At 42.5% G+C, this 21,076-nt stretch overlaps 1 protein-coding gene across 17 annotated transcripts in view; it reads left to right on the forward strand.

Annotated features, from left to right (window-relative positions):
• The window catches only part of LOC310902572 (uncharacterized protein), an 881,556-nt gene that overhangs the window by 88,594 nt on the left and 771,886 nt on the right, over nt 1–21,076 (forward strand). For all 17 annotated transcript variants that reach the window (XR_014586773.1, XR_014586774.1, XR_014586775.1 and 14 more), the window contains exon 5: nt 17,083–17,225. The gene's annotated coding sequence lies outside the window, so the exon portion shown is untranslated. The remainder of the gene's footprint in view (nt 1–17,082; nt 17,226–21,076) is intronic.

Raw genomic sequence — 21,076 nt, forward strand, 5'->3', positions numbered from 1 at the left:
AAATATTTCCCCCAATGCTGTTTTCCTTTTTGCAGTCAGTCTTTTTATAGCAGTTGCTTAAAAAATAAACTGCAGTCAAAATGCTGATGCAGTGCTACTTGTAGCCCGATGCAGTGCCTGTGCAGGGAGGTTGGACTGGGGTATTCAATTAACCCTCCAGCTATAATTTAAATTGGGCATACAGCAGGAGTTGGACTTTATGCGTAAATTCTTACCTAATGCAAAACTCATGTACCCATTTATTAGCAGAAGCGGAAAGCAGAAGGTCCGTTTTGTTAATACTGCTTATTAGTTATTTAATATTTGTGAAATGCAAAGCCACGTGAATTATTACAGATGCCAGCTGTAGGAATGCAGAGCCAGAAGTGGAGCGCCAGACTTGAGCATAGAGCACCGTGCTTCTGAATTGGGAATAACCAGGAGCAGAAGAAGCCAAAAGACCATCGCTGTACTCGAAGGGGTGTGTGTGCTGCCCTAGGTGCTGGTGGTTGAGGGCTGCGGCGTGGGCACAAAGCCTCTCCTTCAGGCTGGGGAGGCCTTTGGAGCTGCTCGTTCCTCTGGTTGGGTTTTAAGACATGCCTGGAAAAGAACAGCCTTAGTAAGTACCGTGAAAAGGTACCTCCAACAGACGATGAAAGGCCCGCGAGGATATACCACCAGGGTGGGTGTCTCCTGTGGGGATAGCCACGCTGATTCCCAGCGCCTGTAAAGCAGCAGCACTCCTCTTTGTCTCTGCAGATGCTGAGAGATTTGGTTATTTTTAACTGCTGTCTTCTCCCTGGGCCTCCATATGCTGTCCAGTTGAAGAACGTGTTTTCCAAGCGGAGTCTTTAGGCCACGGGGTTTTCCTCTGTAGTTCTGCCTTTCATGCAGCTTTTATTATTAATTGCTTTAACCCAAAGGAGGAAAAAGAAAGGAAAAAAATCAGCAGTGAGAGTAAAAAGTAAAAGCGTTTGCAGGATGCAAAAGTGAACTACTTGAAAAAAGTATTAAAAGGAAAGTCATATATTTTTGCCCCAGAAATGCTTAAAAAAAGAAAAAAAGAAAATTACTGAACTCTCTAGAGAGTTTTGTCTGTAAATTTCAAATAGAAAGTCTGAATTGCATTTCAGGCTGCAGGCAGCAAGTTTTTTTTTACTGTCAGTGATAGCAAAATCCAGTTGGTGGCATCTCACCCAAGGTATCTCAGCAAATTCATCCACGTTTGACTGTTACTTAACCTACTGCCAGAGTAGTTGGTATATCAAAGCAGGTATAAAATTTCCTGTTCAGATAACGTGAGACATCGCTAGCGCACTTCTGCCAACAAGCATGGTGTATCCCCATGGCTTACTGAGGACATCAGGAAGAAAGCAAGCTATAAGGAAGGCTTCCCTGTTCTGTTGGATTCTACAGTGTCACCGCACCAGGATTCATCCAGTGCACATTTTGCACACTTTTATTTGGAATGGGGCTCTGGATAGGAGCTACAGAAACTAACCTTGTTTTGTTGCAAATTCTTGGTTTCTTGCATGGGATCCATCCGTAGTGTTTTATGCATATACCAAAAGACTTGCAGGGAAAAATTGCATGAGTGCTATTGTTTTTAAGGCCAAAGGGAGCTCTGTGGTCATCTACTCTGATATAGTTTTTAGTGTCCCTTGGTGTCTTGGGAAGTAGTGATTCATGGTGGCACCGGTGATTGCACTTGTGAGCCTTGTTAGTCATGTGTAGGTGTAATGCCTCATGCACAGAGGGACAGGCATGGGACATACCCCTACACCTTTTTCTAATTCATAAAACTATTGGAAAATAAAATAGTACAATGATACAGTAAAATACATCCCCAGTTCAACAGAAATAAGAAATAAATCCACTTCAGTTTACTTTTTCTCTCATTGTCTGGTTTTGTACCAGAATGCAACTGGTAGCTGAGCTGACTTGGTGTTGTAACTCATTACTTTTTCAGCCAAGGTCGTTTCAGATTGCTGCTTCTGCTGTGATTCCGTGTGATTCTGGCTTTTGTTTCAGAGGTTTAAATCTGGTGAGAGAGATTATCTTGTTATCTGTACCATCAAAAACTGAGGCGTTGCCTTTATCAGATTTTGCTGGAAAAGTGTCTCTCCGGTATTTCAAAAGGAGGTGGGATGACTTCTGTGGTGTTTTACCCCTATCTGTTTGTGGGATATGCATCTAAGTTCTATTTTTTCACGAACTTGAGCTGGAATAATTTTTAAATGTATTGGCTGTTGTTGTCTTCCCAGAGACAACTGATACATGGGCTTTTAGGATGAGAGACCTCGTTTTACTTCTCCAGTCTTTTCTGTTTTGATTTATTAATGTATGAACGCATTCTGGTGGCCTTCTGTGATGGAGTGACTGCCTCAGTTGGCAAGGGAAGACCAACTGATGTCATCTGCCTGGACTTCTGTAAGGCCTTTGGCACAGTCCCACACAACATCCTGATCTCCACATCGTGGTACAACACGGTTAGGAATGTGTTTGTCCTTCTGACATGTCTGCCAGGAAGAGAAGTTGTGCTGTGCCCGTTTGTCCGATGGGAGACCGTGAGATGTGGAGGAGTGAGACAAGGAGTCCAAGACCAGAGACCTGACTCCCAACCGGGTCTTTGCCCTGACCATTGGCCCAGTCGGATCTCATTGTCTTGGAGTTTGGTGGCTCAAGATGCTGTGTAGCGTAATGTAGCTGATCCATGGCAGTTCACCTCAGTCTCTCTTCATGAGACTTTGTACTGTTTCAGAGTGTGCTGGGACAAAGGAAAGAGAAGGTGGTGTCCATAAGGATGAACATAGCCTAAGATTTCAGAGCTTTTCCTACAACATCAAGGCTAAGCAAGATGGTTGTAAATGTTTCATTAGCTTGGAACCTGTGGAGATTTTTTTTTTCCCCTTTTAAAATCCTGTTACTTTGGGTGTGGGAAGGGTAAATCTTTCTTTTTCAGCTGATCCAGGTCTGACATTTTGTAGCATAGAGGGAGAAGGCAAAGTGACTTGTGATTTTTCTGCTGGTTGTCAAGGTGCTTTAGCTTTTGGAAACCTACGTAACTTGGGGCTGCTCAAAGGTATTAAAATGCTATTTGACAATCATGATTCGTATATCACATCGCTTCATTTGCATACCTGTAGCAGAAACCCTATCATTACACCAAAGTATAATTTGAAGCTTTTCCATATTCATGACATTGTGTGAGGTTGGGAAACAAATGCCACCTCAACGAGCGCAATTATTGATCACATGGAGTGACTGATCTTTAATTGGTTTTAAATTAGAATCTTCTCTATTTCGCTTCCCCTGCAGAGCACCACTGAAGCTTCCGGTAAAAAAGAAAGTGTTGCATTCTGTAAGAAACCATGAAAGACACCATTTTTGGTAGTAGCTTAAAAGGAATTTGGGCCCAATTACTGTAGACCAGGATGAAGATTTTGTATATGATCATTGCCAATTAAAAAAGGTCCCTGGTACTTCATGATCTCTAACGTGCTATGTTTGGTCATAACAAAGAAAAGTCAAGTTTTTCCATGAACATTTTAAAAATGCTGTAGTTCAGGAACTCCCATTCTGGTGATACTTTTAAATCCTTCATAATTAAACCTCTGCTGCAGTAAAAAATACTGCCACCATTTATGTTTAAACCTACCTTTCTGAAAGATGAGCGGTTGTGCAAATTTGTTCAGGTTGCTACATGGCATACAAATAACCTTGGGGGTGAGCTGCAGACTTTTTAAACCAATTTTAGAGACTCTTCTGATTAGCAACAAAAAAAAATTTGATGTAATATGCTTCCAGTATCTTTCTTTATATAATGAGAAAACAATCTATTTCGTATACAAGTGTTTAACTGCTTTTTAATGTGCATTATCCATCAGAAGAATGATTCAGCAGCCCAAGTCTCCCAGATGCCTGATGCACTTGGATCTGATTCCTTCTGTGAAGGAGTCCACTTGGATTTGAAGAAGTGGAAGAAGTGGAACAAACCTTTAACTTTAAATCTTCTTAGTCCAGAGTCCAACTACTGTTTCAGTTCTACCCTTTTGTATTTAATACAGAACATACTGGATTGGTGTGCTGTAGTAAAGGGAAGTGGAAGCTGTGAAATGGGGAGATTTTGTCTGATAGATGCAATGCAGTGGGAGCTACTGTACCAGGCTGCAACTCTTGGTGGAGCAAGGGAAAACTCACATCTTCTTTTAGTGCTGATCTGTTTTCACTTCGCATGCTGATGGTCATATATGGGAAGGGTTGTGGGGTTCCAGTTCAACCTGATGCTTCAGAAATAAAGGAAACTGGAAACTTTTAGTCTTTTTACAAAGGAAAATAGCTTTCGCTGTTCAAACAGTGTTTCTTGGGTCCAGATTCCCTCAGAGAGAGAACTGCAGATGGAGGAGATGAGGGTGAAAGCTGCATATTGCCACTTACAAGGGAGAGTCCTCATGTGTCTGTAGAGTTATATTCCCAAGCATGTGTGACAAATTTCAAATGGAAACGTAAACTAGGGGCAATGCTCACCTTGACCCACTGCTCACAGGCCGAAGAGAACAGGTGGTGGAAATGACTGGCTGTACGGCACGTGGAGCTGCAGTGACCAGGAGGTGATGACTGGATCCAGGATGTGGAGGAAGGCTGGGAAGGTGAGCAGCAGGATTCGGAGCAGTTAGTTTCAAGAAAGCAGATCTTTTTTTGTTTTTAATTTCTAGATGAAATGAAGGCAAACAGTGCCCACGAGAGCTGTCTGCAATTCAGAGAAAACTGGTCGAGAGCAGTTGTTTTGCAGGACAGCTGGGAATTCCAGCAGGTTTGGCTAAGCAAGGAGTTTTGCTATGAACTAAATGGCAAAAAGAGAGCACACAAGAAATGGAAGTGATAATATGCAACAGAAGAGTTTAAAGAATTTCTCAGACTGTAACAGAGAAAACCAGCAAGGCCACAGACGAGCTGGAGCTAAAATAAAGGCCACAAAAAGCAGCAAGAGGTGATTAAATAGGTATGCTAGTAGCGCGAGGAAATTCAAGGAAACTTTGTCCACATGTGAATGAGGGAGAAAGACTGCTAGTAGAAAACACAGGAAGGGCTGGGGTCCTCGCAGCCTTTTTGTGGCACAAGTTTTGCAGGGAAGGCCACCGGGTACCTCAGCAGCCTTCCAGAAGTTGGACTTGCTGTTCCTTGTGGGTCCCTTCCAACTCAGGACATTCCGTGATTCCATGAAAGAAGAGTAACAATCAGGCGCTCGTGTTCATGCACTAAGAGCAGCATTACCACCTCGACTGGCACAAGTAGTTCCTGAAATACCAGTTTGTTCCCAACTGTTTGAGTATTCTCAGGGTTGCTTTTAACTATCTATTTTTAAAGAGTCCCGAGGAAAAAATCTGATAAGGGTGTTCTTCAGAATTTTGGTTCCGTGCTGTGAAAACCCTTTGATCAAGTCTAATTTGTTAATCTTCATACTTCCACCAGCCCCTTCTAGCGGTTTCCTTCCGTGGATAGGAAGAGCTAATCAATCCTGAAGGCAGTTTTCAGAGCATCTTTAAAAGGATGATAACCATTCCCCCATGCACTTCTTACCTCCAGTGTAAGCTTCATTTTTCTGCTCTGTGAATTGGGATTCCGCTAGCAGGGTTAAGAAGTTTTTCTTTTTTTGTGTGTACAGAGATTTGTGTAATTAACGCCTGATACGCCCAGGAGTTTTATCCCTAAATGACTGTGTATTGGTTTAAGACTGGATCCTCTCCCCGTTGTTCTGCTAAACGCAGTTTAATCCCTTGTGAATGAAGCGTGGCTACGAGTAGACGGCCAGGAGAAGTGGTAGTGACAGGGATCCTAAAGAAGTGCAAGTAAAGCACAGCCTGCCTTTTGAAGCACCTGAACCACAAGTTGGCTAAATGTTGGCTATCTTTGGTAGATTTGGAGATTAAAATCTAGGTGCCCTGATTTCCTTTTTCTGAGATTTTCTGTGCCTGCAGTGCTGTGTGCCTGTGTATGATGCAGAACCACACAGGAAAAATGATCTGATTGTCTTGAAACTTTATGCGAACAGCTTAAGAACCCAGATAAAGAGGTATTAGTAGTCGTAATTATTATTTTGTGTGGAGGGAGAATTGGGAAAGTAACAACATGAAATTTTTGCATAATATATTGCTGGTTTTCTTCACAAATGCTGACATGCAGATTACTTTATTAGCACGTAATGCATTTTATTGTTCATGATCACTAGAAAAATTAAGTTATTTCATACCGTGATACAAAGCTTTGTAGTGTTGTTTTTTGTGTTTCTGGAAGATGGCATTTACTTTGCTGCTTATACAACTTCCTATTTTGATTATTATGCAAAATGTTAAATATTTTCACATTTCAAGTGCAATTAAACAGGACATCTGTTACACTGGGAACACGAGAGAACATTTTTATTATGCTGAAAAGATTTTCTGCATATAATCGCGCCATTATTTGCATTACCAATTGCATATTGAGAAGTACTCATCATTTTAAAGAGTCAGCACTCGTACCAAAGACTATAGTAGCATCCGCAGTGTTAAAGTATTTTGTCTCTGGAGCAGGAAACTGCCCATTGTAATTAGATAGCTATTGGTAAATTATGCTTTTTCCGAGCGGGCAGTGTGTGTCCGTGGGTCCAACCATGAAATGGCTAATTGTGACTTTTCAAGTCCTTTTCACTGAAACAGTCTTTGTTGATTCTTTTGCAAGAACTCAGCATGGCTGAGGTGGTGCAGGTAGCAGAGAACAAAAATTTGCTAGCTGAACTTTTGGTTAAAGCTGAAATTAAGGGCAGGTAAATCCTAAAGTCCGCTTAGCATCACCTTGAAAACCCACAAAATGATGAGAGCTCTGGCAAAATGTGGTAAATGAACCTGCAGTCCCACGACTGGAGGCTGGTAAGAAAAAACTGGGAATAGAGGGCTTAAAATTGAGGGAGCTTCTTCTGGCTTTGCAGCAATTGTGTACGCTCGGGTTATATTCATCCCTTTTGTCATTATGCCAAGGAGACAGTGCCAGGCGTTAATTTGGATTCTATGTAAACCTTTTGTGAAATGGCTCTGAGATTTGTTAGCAGCATATTTATCTATAGCTGTGGTATAAGCATAGGGGAAGAAGGGAGTTAAGATGCACAAAAGCAGACTCAGTGCCAGGCAATGCAGCTTACATTTGCGAGAGGACTGCATTTTCAGCATTTCCTTCCACTTCAGTTGAATATTTTTCCTTCATTTTGGAGCCTCTGGGGTCTAATCATAATACTAATACATTACCTAAAATTGCCAGTTTTCAGGTTGTTTGCTTATTTATGCATTAGACTGTTTTTCAGTAGGGAAACACCTGCAGTAGAAATGTAGCTGATAAGTGTGTTAAATTATCACAACCACCTGTTTGTCTCCCAGATAACAGGAGCTTGTCTGGCCCTACATTACACTCAACGCTCAGCCAGCTTCAAAGTTTGCTCCAACATCCAAATCAATCAGGTCACTCAGGGCCTTGTCCAGTTGAGTTTTGAGCATCTCTAGGGATGGGGATTTCACAACTGGTTGGCATTCAGTGTCTTGACAAACCCTTACCACGAACTTCTTGTTCATTTGTGGTGGCTGAGAGCATTAAGATGCTCCCAAGCCTCCTCTCGTGATGGTTGAACAAACCCAGGTCTCAGCCTCTCCTGATGTGTGCCATGGCAGCCCTTGGCTATCTTGGTAGCCCTCCCTAGACTCGCTCCTGTGCATTAACGTCTTTCCCAAGCTGAGGAGCACAAATCTGGATGTGGTAGTCCAGATTCGGCTTCAGTTGTGTGAATTAGAGCAATCCCTTTCTGATGCAAGATGTGTATTAAGGGTCCAGGGTGTTAAAAAGGCTAGCTGTTTTTCTAGAAATCTGAATCTCTATTCAGATGGCTGTATATTTGTGTACATCAGTATCTGCAGGCTGGAGGGAGGCGTGCCTGTTGGTGTATGCAGAAGAGATGGACCATTTGGGCTTCTGAATACAAATCTGGGTTTTGAAATCCTCGCACAATTCAAGAGTGTTTTAGTCGTGACTATTGGCTGTGGTTGATACCGTAAAGGGAGCTCTTCTTCCGCATATTTAGCAAGTGCTTTGGAGTTTTTTTGTTTTAGAGCTTTGTCAAGTAATTAAGAGCCTCATGAATGGCCTGCATTCAAGACCTGTGATGTAAATGGAAACGTGTTGGGAAAAGACAGCCCAGCAGCTATTATTTCCTGGAAGCTTTCACTTTGATAGGGTCCTAAATCTAATATCCCTAATTTGAGTCAGGTTGATTAGCCACTCGTGTTGATTAGCCATGCTCATGTTGTTCATGATCAGAGCTAATCACTAAGCTAAGTAAGGAAAACGCACATCATCTGCTACTCTGGTTGTTGTTAGGAGTTATGATGGATGGCTGTCATTGGAATGAGCACACTTCTCCCAGTAAATGCATAAAATTAACCCTTTAATTTGCATTATCCCCCTAATTAGAGCAAGCTGCGAAGCTTTCTGCAGAGGAGAGCTGGGTGAATTACTTCGGTAAGTAGCCGTTACCTTCAGAGGTCCCTCAAAGCTGGAGAGATGGCACAAATTGCTGAAGTTTCAGACCAAGAGAAACCCTACAGGGAATAGGGAAGGGAGATTTATTCCACCACTTGATGTCAGTGTTTGATCACTCTTAAAACTAGACAGATTTTTGTTTTTCCTTGCTTGGGAGACTTCTGGGTAAAGGCAATTTGCACACCTTGCCATGTGTTCCTTGCTGTCAAGATGTTATTGATGGTGCCAGTTGACTGAAGAAGTAGGACAACGCTGGTAAGGATGATTTCCAGACTTCCTCACAAGTGATACATGCCTGCCCTTGCAGAAGAGACTGCTCTTGCATAACAGAGTAATGGTTTTCTAGACTTAGTACGTTTTTGGAGGACTTTACAGATGGGAGCTCATTACTTTTCAAGGCACTTAACCGCATTCTTAATGGGACTGTCAGAAATCTGTCATCACGAGGTCGAGAGAGCTCTTAGGCCTTTACAATTTCTTTGAGTCTCTGTCTTGAGAAAACCACCTCCTCACTGAACACAACTACAGCCCTCTTATTGAGACTCCTCTCCTTCCCTGCATCGAATTGTACTGGAGGTATCCAAAATCTCCGCTTTAGCCAATTTTGCCTCCTCTCACTGTCCTCTGCTCTCCTTTAGAGCAATTGCCATACAGAAACAGACAGTGAGCTGACTTCGGGGCATCTTTGGATTTACACCAGCAGAGGAGGCAGCTGTATCAAATATCTTGTGCCTAACCTGGGCGTCCTTACGCAAATTTCCCTCTTAGCTTTCTACAAGACTGAGCCTATCATTACATTTACTAATTGTCCAATGAGTACTTCTTTGCTCTAAATGCTTTCTTTATTGTTAATATGAGCAATTTCTTTGATAATGTAGTCTATCAGGAAGTGAAATTGAGATTTAAATAGAAATCTGTTTAATTTTAAATAGTTTAATTTTTCTCGAACTGAAAAGGCTGCTCTGGAATACCATTAAGTACTTGTTTGTAACTGGAAGATGATTTTCAATTTCTTGAGTCTATATGTTCACAAACGTTTATTTGCATGTCAAAATAATTAGATTGTCTTCAAATAATTAGTACATTTGATTTACCATAGACACTTAATAGTCTTTTAAATCTTCTTTAAGCCATTTGCATTAATTGTCATAAATCACTCATTTAAATTGGACACAGCTTTAGATAGGAAACAGTATCATTCCTGGGGTGTTGAAAGCTGCTGGAAGGAAAAAGCAACCCCAGCTGCTGCAACTGAACTTAATTTCACAGCTAGTAGTAAAAATGTGTTAATGGACATCCTGTAACTTCAGAAATACAAGATCATCCTCAACAGCGCAGCCAATTGGGTGATTTATAGAGACTGAAAAAAAAAATCTTAACCCTGAAAATGCACCTACTTATATGGGATGTGTTATTAAAAATGTTTTATGTAGAAGTTTGAGCCGGTGACTGCGGAGGAGGGAGTCAGAGACCTGGGTTACCAAAATGCTGCAACCTACCACAAAATGCCATGCGATGCCCAGCTGAGATGTGCCTGCGGTTCTGGGCTGTCCCCAGAGGATCGCGAATGTTTCTCTCTCATTTCTGGCAAGATTGCTTCCTTCCTCCCCACATCTGCTACGCGAGATGTCCCTTTGATATAAAAGCACAAAACATTAGGTAGTCATGATGCATTTTTGTGCTGCTCAGCTATGTGCCGTCTGGTTCTTTCCTTGATGGGTATTATGGGATATTTACTGGAAGACAATGGCACTCTGGGATTTAGAGTCAAGCTAAATTATTAGTAGCTTAGTATCTCATTATTCCTCTTTCTTCTGTGAGTCAGCACCATTTTCAAAGCACCATCTGGCACCATGGCATCAACATCCCTGCACGTTACAGTCATTAATACCAATTTGCTGATGCGCGTGTATTGGCCATCATCTCGCCTGGGGTGATATGAGAAGCAGGGCCCCAGCAGCTGTGGCAGCGAGGAGGAGGAGGCAGTCACTATCGGTTCCTCTTGCAGAAGATGGCTCTGCTGGAGCTTCATTTTGTAGTGCTGCTGCAGCCTGGTGTCCAGCCCCGTATGTCAGAAGAGAGGCTGTGCCCTAGGATATCAGGATTTCGGGATATTAAATGTCCTTTCCCAAGAGGTCTGGACCTGCCAGAGCTGGGGAGATGGTGGCTCTGGAGACATTTGGGGCTTGGGATCCTGGGGTGGCCCCTAATGTGATACATGTGGCAGATCTTGTGGTTGTCCCCTGCTCCTGTCACTTTTCAGTCTAGTTTATTTTGATGCAGCACAAAATGGCGTTCTGAGGATATTCTTCTTACTCCATTGCTTGCTGTTATGTAGTCTTGGCATTTCAGCAGCTGCTGGCAAAATGGGATTGGGCATCGGCTCTTCTGCTGAAGGGCTGGTGACGGGATCTCCTGGCTCCTCTCCTGGTGGTGTGATGCAACCCATGGTGCTGTGGAGGCACTGTCTCACAGACAGTGAGAGTCCTTTTGGTGTAGCAGAAACCAGGTAATACCAGCAGAAATCTTACAGAAAACTGGTTCTATAAGTGAACAAAACCCTCACATTGAAACCTGGCTGTAAAAATTATCCAATTCAGATACAGGTTTTGTTCCCTCTACCTTGGCAGTGTGCTTATACTTAATGTGCCTTCTCCTACTGGTTCACATTAGTTACACACGTGTTAATTTTAACAGCAACTCAGCACAGATGAAAATGAACTTTGCAAAGCATTTGGTGACATATCCTGGCGTCACAAGGATGGGCTTGTGGCAGTTGATGTCAAAAGCAATTAAAGCTATGTAATTCAGCAACTACAGTAGCATTAGTGTATTGTGGTAATTGTTGCTACTCCATGCAACTTTCCTATGTTAAAGTAAACCTTAGATACTTGCTTCAGTTTTGTGTATAAGATTCTAATTTCTGTTAGAGAAATTAACACATTTTGGACAAAATTTGTAAAAATAGAAGTGGTTTCTACAAGAAGAAAATTGTTACTGCGAAACATCTTCATTATAAATAACAGCTATCTTCACATGGTCAGTGCTAGCACTTTGCTGGTTGGATGTATGCGATGCCTATAACGGTGAGCCCAACCCTGTCTCCATTACCATGGACTGATTTTTTTGGGAGGTGTTAAGGAAGAAGCAGGGTTTGCCCTTTACTGTGTAGCTCTGAGTGTGTTTATTTGATCCTTAGAGCTTTGTGTGATATAAATTTCATTTTTAGGGCTGTAGTGTGGAAAAGTAGCTATTAGAGTATGGGGCTGTTCATCAGGCTTATAGTTTATGTATAAGACTATGGCAAAAAGTCATTTGACTGAATATATGTCTTCAGAGAGCTATCACACGATCATCAGCTTTCATTGGAAAACAATTACGAGGCTTCAAAAATGATTAACATGCAAGACGTTTTTCTTTGTGGCTTCACTTATGAGAATGACAGAAATTATAATGCGTGATATTTCCCTGGTGTATTCTTTACGATTCAGTAAAAGCAGGAGTGGGAGAGGTAGATCATACAAGGTACAAATCAAGCAGGGAAGAACGTTTGCATAAGTGAGAAAATATGCAAGTACCTCATCTTATGGAGTGTTACTACTCCTTGGCAAACCTGGGACCTTCTGTTGGGAATCTGTACCCTGCTCCCTCTTCTCCTGTGCATCTTGCTCTTTCTGACTCTTCGTAGGAAGGGATTTCCAGCAGTTCCTCATGTGTTGGTCTGACGGTAAACCTGTACGTGTGGCAAAGGGTTTTTCAGTCATCACTGCAGTCGCCGGTCTCTCCAAAGTGCTGTTAAGGTATTTATTATCCCCGGAGGCTGGTTTGTCTCTGGAGATGTTTTTGTTGTCTTGCTCTTTCTGGCAGCTCCTCCTGATGCAGAACTGTACTGCTCGCGTGATACCACGCAGTTCAGCTGAGGGACACAGATAAGGGCATGCTGTGTAGGATTGAGAAGATGCTAAGGGGTTATTTGAAGTCTCATGGTGTTGGCACCAACACCTACCTTGTGTTGGCATTCTCTTAATAAACTGATGCTCAATAAAGATCAAGGATTTTTTTCTCCAGTGATCTGTGACACCCCTCCTAGGTCTAAATATTACATCCAGTCCCCAAAGAATGGCAACAACAACCAAAAAAAGGCGTATCTATTGTCAATAAACTACACAGCTTGATTTCCTCACATTTAAAGTCTAAGACATGTCTTCCAGCCTTTGACTCATTGGTGGGCTTTGACGGATTGCAGGGATTCGATGCTTCGGGGATGAGGCTCCACTTACTGAGTTTGAAGTAAAGGGTCTGACCTGTTGTTTTAGGGTTTTTCAAGTGCTTCTGATGCGTCCACGTGTGCACAAAACAATTTTTTCTCATGTGTTTCGGATTGTTCTTGCAGACCGTAAAGCGTTTGATTTTAAATGATTGCCAGGCTTGACTTAAATCAATAGGAGAGAGATGGAAATGCATTTCAGGATGTTTCTTTGTTGGTCAATAAAACGTTATACCCTGTGCCATCAAAAAATGCTGAAATCAGCTTTGAAGAAGAAAAATGCAACAGTAGCAGATGCAATTACAGTGATTTGCTGCTCTAAATCACCTCCTGGATTCAGGGGTAAAAGGAAAGTTAAAGTTACAAAGTTTGTACTTCTCAAAATCTGTGCTTTAGATTAGAGGCGAAGTAGCAGTAACATATGCTAACAAGAAGCATATGCCCCTTTTGCTAGTGAAGAGAGGGGAAGGACATTGGATGCTGCATCGCTAAATCAGTGACATTTTAATTGAATTAAAGCAAATGTGTTTGTCCTAGATGTGGCCAATTGAAGCTTCCTTCTTGAGGGGTTTGTCCCCATCACGACATGGGAAATGGAATCAAACTGCGTGGTTTTTATTGCTGTGTTTGGATGGAAATGGTGAGGTGATTGCCTGCAAAGCATTCCTTCCCCATTGGAAGATGTAAAATGTCTGTTAGTTTTCACAAGACTTGTGGACCTGCAGAAGATGTGTATTTTTAACTGTAACTAAATCTGTGTTCCTAAGCTTCTGCCTGTGCAGTGGTGGGTTTAAAAGGGGAGAATGTAAATTACTCAAAGTAGCTCCTGTCTAACATCCTCCCAAGCTCCCCAGGGTTTTGTCGTCTTTATCGCCACTTTCAGAAAAGTCAGATTGGTGCAAATGGAGCTGAATTTACCTACATGTGTTATATCAAACGCTATAGGTTCTTGGGAACTGGTGCACGTCACTACGGTGTAAAAGAAACAGCACATTTCGAGTAGGGAATTTACATCAGTTACAACATTTTGAATACACTTCTTAAAAAAAAAAGCACAAAACAAACCCAGCAACAATTCTTGAATGGCATTCTCCAAAATGGGGGATTGTCAAGCTACAGAGGTGGACGCCTCCCTGCCACCTGCCAAGTTCCTTGTTGTAAGCTGTTCATATTCTGTTACAAAGACAAAACTATTCGTTTTCTATATTTCAGTGTCCCATTGCACGTGTTGGCTGGCACTGGAGCTGTGTGTGCTGTGTCAAGGAGCTCCGCCTCTTCTCTGGGCTCTGCAGGTGTTTTTACAGCACGGTTGGGCAGCAGAGGATCCCCAAAACACTAGCCTGGTTTGGGGAGGATGCTGCTGATTGTGGAAGGAGCAGAGTCATGCTGGAAGCTGCTCAGACTTTAGCACAGGCTAAGGGGAAAGGGAGCTGAGGCTGCTGATGGAGATCAGCTGGGCCCATTACTTGCCATCAAAAAAGGATTGTATACATGCTGTAGAAGTGGTAAGTGTTAGGAGAGAATTTAGAGGAAGATAAAGGAGTGTGTGCCCAATTTCAATAAAAAGACTGTCATCAGCTAAAACACGAAGGAAAAATGAGGATTCAGCTTTTTGGCTGAACTCAAAATGTTACAAATCAATGTGAAGAAGTTGTCGTACACTATTAGATTGACCATGATGATTCTGCTTTTTGCACATTCCCTCCATTTGCCTGCTGAAAAATGTGTATCTTTCAGTTCAGTTCGGGAATTCCCTGCATCTTTCCCCACTTCTTCAAAGCTACGTAGTGTAACGCTGCAGCTGCGATGCATGCTAGAAGCACCACGGTGACTTCAGGGGAACTGCTGGAATAAACCGAGAATTTCCGAAGTAGGAATCTGCTCCCTTTTGCCGTAGGAAACAAGCTGATGATAACAGGTCAAATGTCAGAGACAGCCATCGCCTAATATTTGTTTTACTGAGATGCTTATTGTGAAGAACAAATTTCCAGTGCATACAGAAATCCATTGGGCAGGGCTTTGCTGTCACTTTGAGGTCAGCACAGAAGGTTTGGTTTGTGCTGTTCTCACTTTAGAAATTCAAGTATCTGATACATATGTGGCCGTGAACCCATTGCCATCCTCGAGGAGCAGTGGTGCTGCCTAAAGTTTTCTGAAATCTTCAAAAAAGACATTTTTATGCAGTGCCCCCACAAGGTGACATATAAAAAATATATTCTACCCAACATTTGCAAGTGAAGAAGGTTGTATTTTAATTCACTAATCTAAATTGCAGCTGCATGTGGAAGCAGCTTGTATTAATTGAGTTCTGTGAAGGCACGTTGTGGTGCCAGCAGGGTTTCATTCAGCTGATGTGGTGCCCTATCTGTAATACTTACTGAGATGTACTGGATACGGCGACATTTCCAAATGTATATACTGGTATTTTGTATATATTTGAAGGTATTACTATCCTGTGTTAGAATTTGCATTTCCAGGAGTTAGCATTTGTAGAAATGCACATTTGTTAAGATAAAAAAGGCTGGGCAGTAGGCCCTCACTATGTCCTTAATACAAAACTGGTTGAGCTGAATTCTTTATGCTTATTTCTTAAGTACGAGGTGAATTTTCAGTGTGTAAATACAGCCATTGATCAGCTGTAGGGACAAGGTAGAGGGCAATATATCTATATCTATATCTCGAGCGAGCCCAGAGAAGGGCAGTGAAGCTGATGAGGGGTCTGGAGAACAAGTCTTATGAGGAGCGGCTGAGAGAGCTGGGATTGTTCAGCCTGGAGAAGAGGAGGCTCAGGGGTGACCTTATCGCTCTCTACAGGTACCTTAAAGGAGGCTGTAGCAAGGTGGGGGTTGGTCTGTTCTCCCACGTGCCTGGTGACAGGACGAGGGGGAATGAGCTAAAGTTGCGCCAGGGGAGGTTTAGGTTGGATATTAGGAAGACCTTCTTTACCGAAAGGGTTGTTAGGCGTTGGAATGGGCTGCCCAGGGAGGTGGTGGAGTCACCATCCCTGGAGGTCTTGAAAAGACGTTTAGATGTAGAGCTTAGTGATCTGGTTTAGTGGGGGACTTGTTAGTGTTAGGGCTGAGGTTGGACTAGGTGATCTTGGAGGTCTCTTCCAACCTAGGTGATTCTGTGATTCTGTGATCCGTCTATATATCTTTGATTTAAGAAGGCAATTGTGGCAGTGTAGCTAACACTTCCATTGTACACAGTTCCTTAACACAGGAAGCAAGTCTCTCAAAATTTTGACTTATTTTTTAAATTTCTGATTATAAATACATTTATTTTTGGCTTAGGGAGGCATGTGTCCTATATGGTATGAAGATGCATAGACATGAATGCATTTACAATCCTTGAGTTACTTATTTCTGAGAAGTTTGGAGGTGATGGGACCAGTATGTTTGAAGTACATCAAGGATGTTGGGAAATCATTACTGTTTGGTTGGTTGGGGCTGTGGGCAGAGCAGAAGTAGAGCTGGAGTTGATTGAACAGACGGCAGGAACATTTGGGAAGGTGTGATTTTACACAGGGCACTGATTGTAATCTCTGAACAATTCTTGTAAAAAGCAATATAAAGTATGGGATGATGTAAAGCAAAAAAAAATAAAAATTAGCTTGATCACTTTATGGTTCAGTTTATGTGATAATAGGAGGGTAAAAGACCATTAGGGAGGTGTGCGATAGCATTTAATTCTAAGCACATTTGTGGTGCTGAATGCTGTTACAAGCTTGTTCTGTTCCCGAAGATGCTCCTCAGCCTGTTGAGGGTAGATGAGAATCTCGTGTTGCGCTCTGAAGCTGGCTTGGCATGATCTGCAATGAATTCAGTGACTCCACGTCTCCAGAAATAATGCCTGTCCCCAGATACTGAGAAGCATTCTCTGTCAATTGTAATGTTCCTACTGAATGCAACTGCAGAGTGCGAAAGCAAAGACCAAGCCTTTTATTTCTTCCAGAAAATACTGTATTTCAGTGCATAAGGTAATGAAATAAAAATTTTCTTTTAAGTTAATATCATAGCTGATATATATCTAGAAGTTCTATATGCCAGCGTATGGTGTGTGTAAATATTTATTCCGTCTGGGATGAGAGTTGCTGAGGATGCTATAAAATGATCTAGAGCAAGCCTTAACCAAATGTGATATGTTGTTATATTTGAAGTGGGTCCAGCAGCATCATCCCTTTCTACTTTGCCTTCCTTGGTTTTAATTTTTCTAAATGAGCAGCAAAAAATAAGGGTTTTCATTGCAGCAAGTCTCATTTTTCTTCTGTACAGGTACTGACTTCTTTTATACCATCTATTCATTGCTCAAAGGCACCTTTTTAATTGGGGAACTCATTATTTCAAAATGGTGAAACGGAGCCACGTGGTGTGACCTGGAGGGAGCTGTGTTCTGGCTGGCAGGGGCAGCAGAGCTGGTAAGTTGATCTATTCAGAGCTTTTTGGCAGCTAGGAAGGGAAGGATGCTAAACCAAACCAACAGATATTTTGAAGTACAGCCTGTTGGGCAGTTAAAGGCTATGCAGACGCTCAGGATCTCGTGGTATTAGGTGAAGTTCTGCTTGTTGCTACTCTGCTAAAACAGTGCATCATAAAGCTATAAACAAATGCATTCACCAGTGACTCGAACGATTATTTGGTACTATTAATAGCAACCTGCTTCTCTAGATGATGAGGAGATGGGCAGAGAAAGAGTGAGCCTCTTACCTGGCAAGAATATTCATGGCTGTAGTGCCAGTGCCATTCTTTTTGCATGGAAAGTGACTCATCGGGATATCGCTTCCAGGCGGGTGTCTGGTTTGTGAGGCAAGGTTACATGCTTCCAAATATTCCTGTAATGACTTGAGGTGCAGTATTCTGCAGGTGCTTCCAAGTATTCTTCCTTTTATCACGTAGGCCTAGCCACTATAATTTTCTCATTCTCCAGGGTCTTGACACCCTTCTTCTGTCTTGCATCGTGTGCTACGCTTGAAGGTGTGTGGATGGTTTAAAGAAAATAAAAGTCAGTGGAGTGCTTTGCTACCCAAGCTCTTAAAAGTGGGTCTTCTCAAGGACCGTTACTTCAGATTGCGAGATCGCTCTGCCATTTGACTCACCTTGTTCCTTCCCACAGCTCCCTCTTTTGTGTTTCTTCATCTGAATGTATAAGCAATGGGGTTGTTGACACTCATTTGAACATCCTCTTCTGGGCTGGCAGTGAAGCTGTCAATTAAAGGATAAGGACTTTCTCCTGAGTTGTTGTTCCAATCCTCACCTGTAAGCTGCTGAGCACAAGCATTGTATTTCAGTGCCAGTTCCTTTATTTGTAATGTTTAGTATGAAGCTGTAGAGGCTGATGACATTTTAAGTGGTGTCATTTTTAAGTGGGGGAGACTCTTGCCTGTAAAAACATTTCGTAAGAGCTAAATACGGCGGTGCTGGGCAGTTACAGCTCGGTACTGAAATGAGTGGAAGTAGTAGTTTAATTTTGTAAAAGTCACTGAAGTGGTGTCACCAAAAAAGCTTTACACCTTAAATGTGAAATGTCAGCGCCTAGAGAAGGCTGGCATAATGTGCAGCCACCCTCCTCGTTCACAGCTCGAGCTACTATCTCTTCCTGGCGTGGTGTAATTTATGTGGTGCTCTCACTAAACATCTTCGCAGGGAGTAGGAGAAAGGTTTGTTGGATGAAAACGATCAATTTAAAGGTCCTCAAGAGACAAAAATATACAAAAAAAAAAGCAGCAAAATGTATGAATGCTGCTGCTCGAAATTTTTGACAACTGTTGGAGCATGCTCAAATATTGATCGTGCTTCAGCCTTGTCAACATCTGCATTGATAGGAACTGCCGGGGGTAAGGGAAGTTTGCATATGGCTGCGGCTGCCTGGGCTGTGTGCTTTGGAGGTCTGGAGCTAACGTGTCTGGAGATGGGCATGCTGCTGCATCCCTCTGTGTTTATGCAAGGCTCAGTGTGTGCTTGAGTCCTCTGTACCATAAGGGCACGGACACAATGAAGTGACTTGCAGAAGAGAGCAAGGGATAAAGGGCACAAGATGTTGCCCTGCTAAATACCGAATCTTTTATTGCCCTTCTGGTTACAGCCGGGCTTAACTGTAGCAAACAGTGAATTTCCAGTAAAACATACTGACGTTCACAGGTACAGCCCAGCTTTAGCTGCTGCTGTCTGATTCTCCCTCAAAAAGCGAGTTCTCCCCCCAAGGTAGTTCTGCTCGGAGTTGTAATATAATTGTAGTAATTTAAAGAGCTGCCAGGTGGTACACCCCAGGGTGTTTTACTGAGTACTTGTAGCCACGGGTTTGTCTATCAGTTCACAAATATTATTTGTCATAAAATGAAAGATTTCCAGATGAAGCAAAAACGAGAGAGAAGATTTCACTTGAATGATATGTAAAATACTGCTCAGAGAGTGTAAGAGCATTTTAATAAAGGCAGCCGGAGAGAGAAGAGAGGCAGCAGGAGCCCAGCGTTCGGGGTAAGCAGATCACCTCTGGTGCACATCCTACTTTTATGGGAAGCAGAGGGCCAGCCTCACTGGCAGGATCCAACTGCTTTTCCACGCTCTGGAGATTCAAAGGTGCCATAAATCCAATTTAACCAAGTAGTTGAGCAAGGTTTACAGTTGCTTTGCGTCACCGGAGTGGAGCAAAGGAACCAGACCTTATGCATGAATTTGGCCTGTAAACATCAAAGCAATGAAGGGCATGGGATAAGAGAACATCCCTCGAATCCTGCAGTGCGCAGTTCACCTGCATCTGAGGCCGGAAGTGCATGCAAGTGTAATATGTCCAGATGGATGGATAAATACCCAACAGCCTACGTGAAATATGCAGGTAGACATTTCTACCAGGGTGCATATATTGTGGGCGTTCTCTGCTCTTGGTGATTTTACCATATTACTGAGGCAACAGCAAGTGTTCTTCTAAAACACATTGAAAATTGCAGTTGTTTCTGAGAGTGCTGTCAAGTACCGTGTGTGAGGTTTGTGGGATAATCTCACTGCTCCTTTTGTCCCTGTTATTCGTAATAATGATTTGTAGGTTTCCTCTCCTGCCTTCTCTTTATTCACGTCTGCATTATTCTCGGAGTTGTGGCTCTCTTTGTGTGTTGAGCATAGAGATTTTCCTGGGATGTAACTCAAATTTTTACAGCCATTAGTTACCGTACCAAACTGGCTGAGGGACACAGGGCAATATCCGAGACTATTTCAGTAGTAAATCTTTAACTCTACTTCTAACATGCAGAAACCTCCAATCCATAAACTTTTAAACTGTTTGAGGTGGAAGAAGAGCTGATGTTGCTGACAGTTTTATAATGTTTATGTAAATGTTTCCTTACTCATGGCAGAATAAAACCAGTGAGTTAAAGGCTGTAAATGGAGCATATTAAGAGCCCTTATTAAGGGAAATGTCCTGAAACGATTGTAGCTGAGGATAAGGAATGTAAAATCATGGGAGCCCAGTGAATAAAGTGTTTTCTCCCAGATTTTGTTTTAGATTGTACTTCAGGATTTGTGACAAACCCCTCAGCTGGCCAAACCTTTGAGTCAGATGTACTCAGAGCTTTCAGAATAGACTTAAAAGGCTTTTTAACGTAAAAAAGCCAGTTTTCATTAGATTGCTCATTAGAATAAACAACTCTTTTGAAACAGAGTCGACTAGACAAGACAGAACAATACAAAGGATTAATACTCTCCCCTTCATGGTGTCCTTGCAGCTCTCTCCCTGTATCCAGACTTGCGCCCAGTTTTCTTGGTGGTTTTTGGGATCACAGCAAACCCCTCTGCTCCCTGGGCAGCTTTTCTCCTGCAGCCATCCAGCCCTGCCTCACTTGGCTCCCTGCTCTGCTTCCAGCTCATCCCTCCGGGCTGGGAGGACTCTGCAAAAAAAGAGTCACTTAATCAGAAAGGCTTCTCTTGCCCTGCTCTCACAGAAGGATCACTTCAGGGTCCTCCAGGGTCTTGACAGGTTTAATCTTTTATCTCTGTTGTCCTTTTAAGTGCAGACAGCCTGCTTTTTATCAGAGCAGGAGTTGCTTCCTCTCCATACAGATTTAAACACACCTTTACTAGAGCAGGACTGGTGCCAAACAGCTTTCTGCCTCAGTGAGATTGAAAGGTCTCTCCTCCAGCTTTGTTGGTTACTTGACATCCGTCAGCGAGGTCTGGGCTCAGCACCAGACTTGACTCTGTTAACCTGCACGGTAAGGCTGTGGTTGAAACCAGCATCTGAACCAGGTGCCAGAACATGGCACGCCACTGTCTCTTGAAT

Source organism: Anser anser, assembly GCF_964211835.1.
Source record: "Anser anser genome assembly, chromosome: 7".
Taxonomy (NCBI): Eukaryota; Metazoa; Chordata; class Aves; order Anseriformes; family Anatidae; genus Anser; species Anser anser.